At 34.4% G+C, this 12833-nt stretch overlaps 1 protein-coding gene across 4 annotated transcripts in view; it reads left to right on the forward strand.

Moving 5' to 3' along the window:
* Positions 1–12833, forward strand: part of Pde1a (phosphodiesterase 1A) — a 385391-nt gene that overhangs the window by 221902 nt on the left and 150656 nt on the right. The window lies entirely within an intron of this gene.

Raw genomic sequence — 12833 nt, forward strand, 5'->3', positions numbered from 1 at the left:
GCATTAGCAGCCCTTTACTTTGAAATCCTCAAAGGTATATGAATGCGTGGACCTTGATATTGAGTCCTTCTAAGCTTATCTTCTACTACGGGCTTTGTAGCAGAGAGTAATGATAAAATGATTTGTTTCTTACAAAATGCTACCTCCACTTCTTACTATCAAACTATTTAACCATGCAAAATAATTAAGTTTTAAATCCTAGTAGCTTTTCAGAGCACAAAGATGAAAAAAAATGTCATCTTCATGCCACATCTCCTGACTCAAAATGGTTGTGTTTTTTCATAGAACTAGGAATGCTCTTGCTCTTATAGATCAATAGAAAGAAAACTTCCCTTTTGGGTCAGGGCATTAGCCCTGTGTGACCAAATTCTTTTGCTTAGGGTTATAGTACACGACTCTGGGGTTGAAAGCCAGCTCAGTCCTTCACATGGTATGTGACGTTGGACAAAAGGATTATTTAGAAGAATAAATGATAACATATTTATTGAAATGATAATGTATATTGAAGCACTAAGCACAGTGTTTGAAACGTACTAAACATTCTCTGAATATTTATTATTTCTACAGTTACTGCTGCTATATTAGAAACTTAACTCACTCATTAATTTGTTTTTATACTTTTTCTTACATACATCACACTTATGATTTATAAATAAAGATATACTAATAGATTTGTGTTAAAATACAAATAAATTTTAACAAGAATTTAAAATATATAGGTGGTTTTTTTTAAAAAAAAAAAACCTTTAAAAGTTTTTGTATCAAGGCCCAGAATTTAAAATTTGACCACATGTTCATTATATTCATCTTTGGGCCTCTTTTTTAAAATACAAGGGCTCAGGACTTTATGGAAAATAATAGGCCAGAGATTGCAAATACGTGGTAAAATTTCCTAATGTGAGTACATCATTGGTTTTTCTTTATGAGATTCTTTAAGTAGAGCAATTTGAGAAAGGATTTCTGGTAGTGACAGTATTATGTTACAAACTCCTTTTTGAAAGTAAAACATTCAATTAATTTTACAACTTTTAAATTTAGTAGAAATAACAATAAACAGGAAAATTTAAGATTTGATTTTTAAATGATTCTGTAGTGTCATTTATGATAAAATTGAATGATTCATATTTAATCTGCATATTTTAGTCTAATCTGCATGTATAAGAGAGAGTAAACTGATGTTTATGTTGAAATATTTTGTATTATTTTAGGATTGTCCATTACCAAAACAAGTTCAATTATATTCAGTCTTCATTCAGGCACAAAGTGGATTTATGCACAAACATACTTAAACATTTTTATTGAAAGCAATTAAAAGTGTGTGTGTGTGTGTGTGTGTGTATGTGTGTGTGTGTGTGTGTGTGTGTGTGTTTCTTGGAAATCCCACTTTATATAGCAAATCCAATTTACCAGACTATTCAGAATATTTAAAGCAAATCCAAAATGTTTCCATTATTAGACAAATTATTTTTTCCAAGTTTCAACTTTTTAAGCTGGTTTAGATGAATATACCTAAAATCAGTATTCTATATGTAATTTTTTTTTACTTAGAAAAGATTCAAAAATAAATTTTAGTATATCTATCAAGTTCAATTTTTATCCCATCCTTTCACCCTGCTTGAAAAATTAGAGAAGTCCCATAGTATAAATTGCTTCCACAAACCCAGTCTTACAATATCCATAACCAATTCCTGCCACTCTTCATAGGGCAAGAGAGGGGTTTCAAGGATCTTCATCACGCCAAACTGTCCCTTCTGATCACTCTCTCCACTTCTCTGCCTTCAAAGATGATCAGTGTCTTACATGCTTACCATGTTCCTGCAGCAGAGCCTCTTTTCTTTAAAAAAAATAAATTTGTGATTTAAGTGGATAAATCTCTAGGAATAATATTAAAACAATATTTCAGAAGGTGTTAGAGACTTCCTCTGGAAAAATGACCACTCTTAAGAAGAAACTGTTGCTTCAACAACTAGTGGGGTTCATCTGCAAAATTTTCTCAAGAGAGCTACACTTTTTCTTTCCAAATTCCTGCCTTTATTCAGACTCTCCTTCCCTTTTACCTCCTTACCCTTCTGATAAAGAAAATATTCCTATGTACCACCAAAACAAATGCATCCTGTGGATCCAGTTTTAAGTCAAACTCTTTCAAGGAGCCAGCTCAACTACTGCCAACATTGTTTAAATGCTTTTAGTTCCAGGGAAGTTAAACATTAAGATTTCTGACTGTTTGACATATTACCTCCCCAACTTGAGTACAATTTTGCTGATTAACAGAAGAATATATGTATAAATATTTCATTTTCCATAGATGACCTGTATTGAACTCTCTGTGTACATGAGTCTAACACATGTGCATTGGGTATATTGATTTATTCTAGTTTACTAACGTAGATTGATATGTATTCTTCAAAATTAGACATTTTTATCTTGGTTTTGGGAACCACAGAATAATTTAGCCAGTTCTTCATTTGAATCTTATGTAACACTTAATGGCATAAGGTGTCACTTCCTGCAGCAAACAGGCCAAAGTTAACACATTTGGGAAGCAGGAGTTTTGTTTTAGCAGTTTGCTACTTTCTCCTTCTGCCTGGTGGTTGAAGTTATCTTTTGCACATTACAAACCAAAAACAAAAACAAACAAACAAAACACAGAATTGTTACTTCTCCAATTGCACTTAAATTAAGAGCAAATGAAGGGAGGAATATTTTTCCTAGTGTTTAAAAGAGTTTCTATTCCCCATCTACAAGGCAAATTGTATCATGTGGATGCTAAAACACCCATGTGAATCCAAAGCTCTGATTTACCCTATGTTACATTTCTCCAGTGTCTTTGATAATCAACTCATTCTAGTTATACTCAACAGATGCTATATAATGGACCCCAAATAAAATGGAAGGAACCTACTAATGTTCTAACTTGAGAACTTATTACACAAAGCAAAGGTAATATTTTACCATGAAGAAATAAGAATGTAGTGTAACTCAGAACTTGTGCTTTCGTCAAAGACTGCACAACCAATTTTTTGCCAAGTGTTTTTAAAGCACTATTTGCTGTTGTCATTAAATATGGACAATTAATGGGAGTGTTTTTCTGAGGGATAATTTGGGGTCTGTCTCCCCAGCTCTCCTAGGCAATGATGGAGTAGTCAGCTATACCTCAGCTCACATGTTCCTTATGTCTAAAACACAAATCAGACAATTTTTCTACTTATATTTAGGGACTGTTGGGTTAGACAAGTCAAAAATAGTGCAATATAAATCAATTATTATTTTTTTATAGTAGTTGAAGAAGTGATCTTTTGTTAATTATGAATTCTGTGTATTTTAAAAATGCAAAAATCATATCAATTTTACTTTTGGGGTGACAAAAATCACTACTTAGGACAAAACTAATGTTTTAAAAGGTAGTAGATTTAAGGTCAATTTAGAAAATACTAGGTGAGAAGAGGACAGGTGACAGGTAGATATGCAGATATGGTGAAGATATGTGCTGAATGTAGCTTGGCAAATGGAACAGGAAGTCAAAATTCTGGGTGACTTTTTCAGAGGCATCTAGACATGTGTTATCTTTGAGATAATTGGCAGATGACTCTACATGTCAGTTTTCACAGCTGTTAAATCCCACCTGACAGGTTTGCTTGAGGGAGGTAAGTAGTGAAGCCCTTAGCATAGTGCCTGCTATCTTGCAAGTGTTCACAAGGTATTGATTCTTGTTGATATATTATCAATTGTATAATAATTGATTCTAAGATTATTTTTCAAATAATTGGTCAATGATATCATGATTGCAGAACTGGAGTCTCCAATGTCTCTTGATAGTATGCCCTGATTTATTCCCCACAAGTATTATTTATGCCACCTACAAATAACACCATGATTCTGAGATCACAAAAATGAGCTAAGATTGCAATCTCAGAGCTTGATTAGCTAATGCTAGGGGATTTCTGTTGGTTTTGGTAGGTCTGTCTCTCCACCATCATCTCACTACACCTGCTGAATTTAGGCTATTTATAAAGCAAAGCTAAAGTATTTCCATCATTTTATAAATTGTTTTTTTAAGTTCAAACTTTTTAAACCGGTTTAGATAAACACCTAAAAGTCTTTGAGATGAACCAAACCAATGGAGTGTTTTTACTTCACCACCTTTTTCCTGTCTGACAAACAAGCTTCTCTGTACTTGCTTTGAACAGTCCCCATGAATTCATTCCCAAGGAGTAACTTCCTATATATCTGAGCTTGTAAATCCCTTTGGTAAAATGAAATTCCATGGTTGTGTTACTGATCTTGTTGAATTGAAGGCCAAATGCTTTGACTTCAGGTTATCTATTTGTGATCACTGAAAAAATCATTTGATTGTTCTGAGTGTATTTCTTTCCTATATTCTAGTGAGACTAGAACAAAGTTTTAGCCCAGGTTTACGTAGATGGTGTCTATCATGTACTATCATGAAAAAAATTGTTTTAGTATTATATGCCAAAATACATCCTACTATCGTGTGTATCTATAAAGAACAAATAAAAAATTTTTAAAAACGATTTTTTAAAATTAGTCTTTAACAAATTTAGCGCATCTATCATTTGTACACACCAGTACACATTAACATTTGTAGTACATTTGTTATAGTTAAAGCTTTGTCCCAGGGTTTCATAAACTGACTTCCAGACCACTCACGTATAATCGAATCAAGCCTTTATTGAAGCACACTGGTGGCGGCTGGCCAGAACATAAAGCTGTTCCCCTGATCAGCCCTGAACAATTGCAAGGGCACTCCTTATAAGCCTGAAAACCGCAAAAGGGGTGTTCGGGGGGTCTAGCCAATGCAAGCAAGCCAGGTTACAGAAGCGGGACAGTGCAGTCAAGCAGAGGGAAGCCTAACCAATCACAGTTAGCCCAGTCACCCCAGTTACAGAAACAGAGCCCCGTTACCCTAGTTACAGAAACAATACCCCACTAGGTAGTTCCGTGTTCTTAAAGATTTCTATAGCAAAAGGAAAGGAACATCTTGCTCCAGTCATGACTCTTTTACTTGGCATGGTTGTTTTACAGGATGAAGTCATAAAACAAAATGGAGTCACATTTGCTCCTACTAACACACATTTTTGTCATAAGTAGGAATCATAGATATTTTCATAATATATTTAGTGGAGAGATCTTGAAGTATCACTTGAAATCATACTATTTCAAAATAGTATATAATAGACCTGAAGTTAGACTTTGTTATTTAAAACATCAACAAAGAAGCCCATTTATTATCAAAGCATATTACTAGGTTCACTAAAATATGTCAATAGTAATATTTTAATGTAAATAGAAACCTCTGTAATCATATGTATATCATTTGTGAACACTATTTTTGATCAGACTTAAAGAGGGAGCCATGATTCAAAAATGATCAAAACTTTGGACTATATACATGTTTCCCAAGGTTATTACATAGACGAGCTCTGGGCTATGAAGGTCATCTAAAATGGTCTCTAATGGACTGAAATAGGCAAATGATTTCTTCTTTTTAAGAAGATTGATATTTCAAAAGGATGTGACTGATTTCTATGAAAGGCTAAGAATAACTTACAAGTTACATTACCCAAGTTATTATAAAGTCTTCTATGATTAAAAATCAATTTAAAGTAATGTGACATTTTTATATTAGAACATTATAGTTAAACACAGAAGTTGGATTCATTGTGATAAAATCATACATGCATGGAATTTGATTTACACCATTCCAGTCCCTGTTCTCCCTACTTTTCCTCCCGCCTCCCTCCCCTGTTCTCCTTCCTCTATTGAACTTCCTTTTGCTTGCTTACTTATTCATTTTGATTGGTGCTTTCTACATATCACATACATAAAGATGAAATTTCCTGTGGTATATGTACATATGCACACGACATGATTTTGTTAAATTGTTTCCACATTTCCTCCCTTCCCATTTCTTCTCCCTCCCTCTTGATTTGCTTCTATTCCACTGATTTTTCTTTATCTTTATGATATTCCCCACCCCACCTTCTTTCTCTTATTTTGCACTAGCTTCCACATTGACAGAAAACATTTAGCCAATGATTTTCTTAGTCTGACTTACTTCACTTATCATTATGTTTGCCATTTCCATCTATTTGCCAGCAAATGCTATAAGTTCATTCTTCTTTATGACTGAGTAAAACTCCATTGTGTATATATACTGCATTTTCTTGACTATTCACCTATTGACAGGCATCTGGGTTAATTCCAAATTTGGCTATTGTGAATTGTGCTTCTATAAACATAAAAGGGTCTGTATCACTAAAATGTGCTGATTTTAGTTCTTTTGGATAAATACCACGGCGTGGGATAGCCAGATCATATGGTGGTTCCATTCCTAATTTTTTGAGAAATCTTCATATTGCTTTCCAGAGTGGTTGCACTGATTTGCAATCCCACCGACTATGCATAGAGTGCACTTTTTCCTCATATCTTCAGCAGAATTTGTTATTATTTGTATTCTTTTTTATCTTTTTTTTTTTTTTTTGGTGCCAGAGATTGAACCCAGGAGTGCTTAACCACTGAGCAATATCCCTCACCCTTTTTATTTTTTAAATTTTGAGACAGGGTCTTTCTAAATTGGTTAGGCCTCAGCCTCCTGAACCACTGGGATTATAAGCAATCATCACCTTGCCTGGATATTATTTGTATTCTTGATAATTATAATTCTCATTGGAATGAGAATTATCATTCTCATTAGTTTTGATTTGCATTTCCCTTATTGCTAGAGATGCTGAAATTGTATATATGTGTGTGTGTATTTATATATACATATATATGCATATATGACCATTTGTGTTTCTTTTGAGAATTTTTTTTAGTTCTTATGCCCATATATATTTTTTTCTTTTGGTGTTAAGTTTTTTGAGAACTTTATATATTCTGAATATTAGCCTCCTGTCAGAGGAGCCTGGGGAAAGATTTTCTACCATTTTGTAGCTTTCTTCATATTTGTACTCATTTCCTTTGCTGTGGAGTAGTAGCTTTTTAATTTGATGGCATCCCACATATTGATTCTTGGTTTAATTTTTTTTCTTTAATTTTTAATTTTTTTGTTTGTTCTTTTTAGTTATGCATGACAGTAGAATATATTCTGACATATCATACATACATGGAATAACTTCCAATGCTTGTGGTTATACATGATGTGGAGTCAGACTGGTTGTATATTCATATATTAACATAGGAAAGTTATGTCCAATTCATTCTACTGTCTTTCTCATGCCCAACCCCCATCCCTTCCCCACATTCCCTCCTGTGGCACCTGGTGAACTGCCACTCCTCACTCCCCTTACCACACCCACTAAGAGTCAGCATTCATATTGTCAGAAAGAACATTTGGCCTTTGGTTTCTTGGGATTGGAGTTCCATCCACTTACCATCAAATGCCATAATTTCATTCTTCTTTATGGCTGAGAAATATTCCATTGTGTATATGTACCATATTTTCTTTATCCATTCATCTATTTAAGGGCACCTAGGTTGGTCCCATAGCTTAGCTATTGTGAATTGAGCTGCTGTGACATTAATGTGGCCATGTAAGTATGGTATGCTGATTTTAAGTTCTTTGGGTATATGTGGAGGAGTGGGATAGTTGAGTCAAATGGAGGTTCCATTCTAAATTTTCTGAGGAATCTCTGTAGTGCTTTCCAGAGTAGTTATACCAATTTGCAGACCCACTAACAATGTAAGAGTGTTCCTTTTCCCCCACATTCTCACCATCATTTATTGTTGGTTGTGTTTTTGATAATTGCCATTTTTACTGGAGTGAAATAAAATCTTAGTTTTGATTCACATTTCTATAATTGTTAGAGATGGTGAACATTTTTTTATGTATTTGTTGACCATTCATATTTCTTCTTCTGTAAAGTGTCTGTTCAGTTATTATGCCCATTTATTGATTGGGTTATTTGTTTACTTGGTGTTAAGTTTTTTGAGTTCTATATATATCCTGAGATTGATGTTCTATCTAAGGTGCAGCTGTCAAAAATTTTCTCCCATTCTGTAGACTCTCTCTTTATGTTCTTGATTGTTTTCTTTGCTGTGAAGAAACTTTTTAATTTGATATAATACCATTTATTGATTTTTTAAGTTTTGTTTCATGCACTTTTAGAATCTTGTTGATTCATAAAACATAACTGGCTTCAAAAATGCTAGAAATGAGAAAAAATAAATATGAGTATTATAAATGTCCATGTACCATTAAGGTCACCATTAAACAGAGGAAATGGCAGGGGGAGGTGGGAAAAAAAAAACAAGAAGAGGAAATAAATTCTTGATGCAAAGTTAAAGAATTCTTTCTATTGGAGTTCAGAAGATTCTCAGCTTCGATTCTCAGAACTTTTAGGTGGGGTCATCTGGATTGTGATGTTCCCCCCGCTGGATTGCTGGAGTGAGAGAGGTAATCTGGTAGGCAGAGTTCCTGGAGACAGGGTATAGGTTTAAGTGGGCTTCAGGCTCTTTGCTGAATGCCAATTGGTCTGGAAATTTTAAAATAGCATACCTCCAAGGCCAAGACATCTCTCCCAGCTGGTTCTCCAAGCAGCCAGATTGGTGGAGCTAGGTGGGTTTCCATAACCAGTTGTCCCTTGTATAAAGCTCTCTCCGTGTTTAATTTTCTCCTAGTCACCTAAGCACACTCTTGTTGTATAGTGTGTGTTTTCTGGGTCTGTATTTCAGGCCAAACTCAGGTTTGTGGCTCCCTCAGCTGCCAGCCCCCAGCACCATGGCTTCAATATGGTTCCTTCCTCTGTCCTCCATAAGACACCTGGAGAGATGGCAGCTTCTTTCCTAGACAAGGATATTGTGCAGTGCCCCTTTCAGTTTAGTCAGGCAATGTTCTTGACCCCTGAATGTTCCACTCCCAGACAGGCCTCAGGTCTCCTAAAAGTGTGGGTCCCTTAAATTCCCTTATCCCTCTACTTTGCTAGAGGAGGAACCCTTCTGGCTGCTGCTTAGGGCCCAGCCATGGCAACACTGTGCCACTGGGGATTTATTTCTTATTATATCCAACCTCCTGAGTGCCTGATCTGCTTTAAATATCTAGTTTTAAATTCCAGCAAAGTCCTATCTTTTCTTTGTCCAGTCATCTTGCTGAGAAGCTGCCTGTCTGCTTTCTTGGCTTCACACCATGGAGCAGCCAGGGAAGAGACTTCCTCTATTCTACCATCTTGGGGAACAAAAGAAAAAGAAAAACTGTTTTATTTCCTGAGCTTTAGGGATTTTGTAAGGAAGTCATTGCCTACACCAATTTGATGGAGGGTTAACCCTATGCTTTTTTTCTAGGACTTGCAAGATTTCTACTCTAATTTCTAAGTTTGAGGTCCATATGTATTTGGCTTTTGTGCAGGGTGAAAGATGGTGATCTAGTTTCATCCTTCTACATATGGATATCCAGTTTTCTCAGTATCATTTGTTAAAAAGGCTATTTTCTCCAACATATATGTTTGGCACCATTGTTAATATCAGATGGTTATAATTTTGTAGGTTCATCCATGTGTCTTATATTCCGTTCCATTGGTCTTCATGTCTATTTTGATGTCAATATCATGATGTTTTTGTTGCTATAGCACTGTAGTATAATTTCAGATCAGGTTTTGTGATGCCCCTTTATAAAGTTGTGGCAAGTTCCTTCCACCCCTAGTTTCCCTAGCATTTTTACCACAAACAGGTATTGAATTCCATCAAAGGTCTTTTCTGCATCTATTGAGATGATCGTGATACATGTCCTTTTGGTGAATTACATTATTGATTTGCATAGGCTGGACCAACCTTGTATCCTGGGATGAAACTCACTTGATCATAGTATATTATCTTCTTGATGAGTTTTTGAATGTAGTTTGTTAATATTTTATTAAGGATTTTTACATCTATGTTCATCAAGGATATTGGTCTGTGGTTATATTTCCTTGATATGTCTTTGGTTTTGGTATCAGTGTTGTACTGGCTTCATAGAATGTATTTGGGTGTTTTTCCTCCATTTCAATTTCATGAAATAATTTGAGAAAAACTGGTATTAATTATTCTGTAAGGGTCTGTTAGTGTTTTATTTTTTGTTGGATTGTTCATATTACCAGGACATTGTGATCTTCTTTGTCTCTTCTGATTAATTTCTTGAAATCTGCTCTATCAGATATAAGAATAGCCATTCCTGCTATTTCTTGGATTCTATTTGCATGGCATATTTTTCCATCTTTTTACTTTCTGCCTGTGGGTATCTTTGTCTATGAGGTGGGTTTCTTGCAAATAGCATATAGTTGGATCTTGGTTTTTGGTCCACTCTGCTAATCTGTGTCTTCTAATTGGGGTGCTGAGATTTACATTCAGTGTTATTATGGACATGTTTTTGTAGTTCTTTGCCATTTGAGTTTGCTTATATTTAATTCTGTATTAATTTTTATTTAGTTGGTTGATCTTTTAATGATCTTCATCTATTTGAGACTTTGGAGATTTATTTTTGGGGTACCTCTCTATGCAATTTGAATATTCTTTGTATTGCTGGTTTAGTAGTCATGAATGCTTTTAGTTTATATTTGTTGTGAAAGGTTTTTGTATCCCCTCTGATTTTCAAAGAGAGCTTTGCTTTATATAGCACTCTTCATTGGCAATTTTTTTTTAGAGCTTGGAATATCTTATTCTAGGCCCTCCTTGATTTTAGGGTCTGAGCTGAGATGTCAGAAGTGAGCCTTATTTATTTGCCACTAAATTTGTCCTCACAGATTTCTTTCATAGATTTAGTATTCTTTCCTTGTTTTCTCTGTTAGGCATTTTGATTATGATGTGTATTTGAGAGTTCTATTCTAATCTTGTCTATGTGGGGTCTTATATACGCCCTGTATGTGGATGTCTATCTTATTTCTGATATGGGGATTTTTTTCAGTTACCATCTCATTGAAGATGTTCTTAGTACCTTTAGTCTGTATCTCCATGTTTTCTTCTATTGCAGTGTCTCTCAGGTTTGTTCTCTTGGTGCTATGCCAAAGTTCTTGTGTATTCTGATCTCTATCTTTCATTTTGTTTCTTTATTGAATGCTGAGTATTCAAGTTTATATACATTGTCTTCAAGGCCTGAAGATCTGTTGGTGATGTTTTCAAATAAATTTTTAATTTGATTCATTTTTTTCTTTCATTTCCAATTCTGATTGGTTTCTTTTCAATATCTCTATTTTCTTTATTACACTTTATAACATTTTCATCTCCTCTATTTGCTCTCTTAATTCATTCCTTAGATGATAGTTTGTTGACTACTTTAACAATCAGCTTTTTGTAATCTTTTTTTTTTTTCTGCAATTTCATCCATTTCCATATCTGTGAGGTCATTTGTTGAGGATTGTAAATGTTACGGGGAGACCTATTTGCCTCTTTCCTCATGTTTTCAGAGGTCTTGAAATTATACATCAACTGAGATGGATTCCCCTTCCCTTATTATAGATGAGTTCTTTTATAAGTATTTTCCTTTTGTTGTTGTTTTTGTTGTTATTCTTGGGCTTCTCTTATTTTGATGTATGAGAAGATATCCAAGGATGAGTGCTTAGGTCCCTTTATAATTGTTCCTCCTTGGAGCCTAGTTGTTGGTTTGAGGTTTTTGTTCCCCAAAGTAATGTTGAGATTTGCTGCTACTTAGCTGAGATGTGGTATTGCTTGGTAGCAGGCGGTACTTTCTCTACTGTCTGAAAATGAAGTGTCCCAATAACTTTCCAGCTCCTTTTTGGGGAAGGGGGATCCAGGAATAGTGCTAGTTTTAGCAGCAGAAGTAGTCTTAAGATAAATACTTATTGTCTATTTTTACATCTATAACACTAATTGCCACGATTATAGGAATGGTGGGGTCATCAGTATTTAACATTAGTCCCAACAATTAAAAAACAAAACAAAACTGTGAACTACATGTCTATTATGTTGTCTACTGTATTAATAATCACAACTACATGAATGGGGGGGATTATGTAAACTATGACTCTATTAAAAAGTGGCATTATAATTTCTAAAGTGAAGAGCAAAAAAGGTAGAAAGGCAAGAAAAAATCGAAATATTAAAAAGTTGAACAGAGGAGAGTCAAGAGGTAGGTAGCAGATGTTGGCTGTGAGTAAGGGGGAATAAAAACGGAACTAAAAATAAAGTTTAAAAGAAAGAAAGGGGGAATTGGGGTTGTGGCTTAGTGGTAGAGCGCTTGCCTTGCATGTGTGGGGTACCGGGTTTGATCCTCAGCACCATATATAAATAAATAAAGGTATTGTGACCATCTACAACTAAGAAATTTTTTTTTTAAAAAAAGAAAGGAAGAGGGAACAGGACAGTTTGGCTAATAGTGTGAGAAGAGAGTGAAGAGGAGCACTAAGAGGAACAAACACCAAGATACAAACATAACCAAATGTAAGATCAAAACAACCCAAACCTATGTATATTTATACCTTACCAAATTCAAATAAAGGTTAAAAAATAAACAGATGAATAAGAAACAATGTAAAAGTAAAATTATATGAATATATACATATTTTTAATCTATGTAGTAAGAACACACACACACACACACACACACAACCAAATTTTGCAGAATGAAAAAAAAAGTAAAGAATAATAAAATACATTGAAATGATATTTGAAAAAAAAATTTTAAAGTTTTAGAAACAAGTAAAAATACATGGAGAGGATATGGAGGAAAAAATGTAAAAAGAGTTGAGAATTTTCTAAAAATTTTAATGAGAAATAAAGTGCTTATTTACAATAAGGGGATCAAAACTATTTGCAGGGATGGATTTTCATTCTTTGTGTTTATTTTGGGCTTTGTAATCCTTGGGTCAAGGGCTGTGTGTTGTTAA

The sequence above is a fragment of the Callospermophilus lateralis genome, chromosome 9, assembly GCF_048772815.1.
Source record: "Callospermophilus lateralis isolate mCalLat2 chromosome 9, mCalLat2.hap1, whole genome shotgun sequence".
Classification (NCBI taxonomy): Eukaryota; Metazoa; Chordata; class Mammalia; order Rodentia; family Sciuridae; genus Callospermophilus; species Callospermophilus lateralis.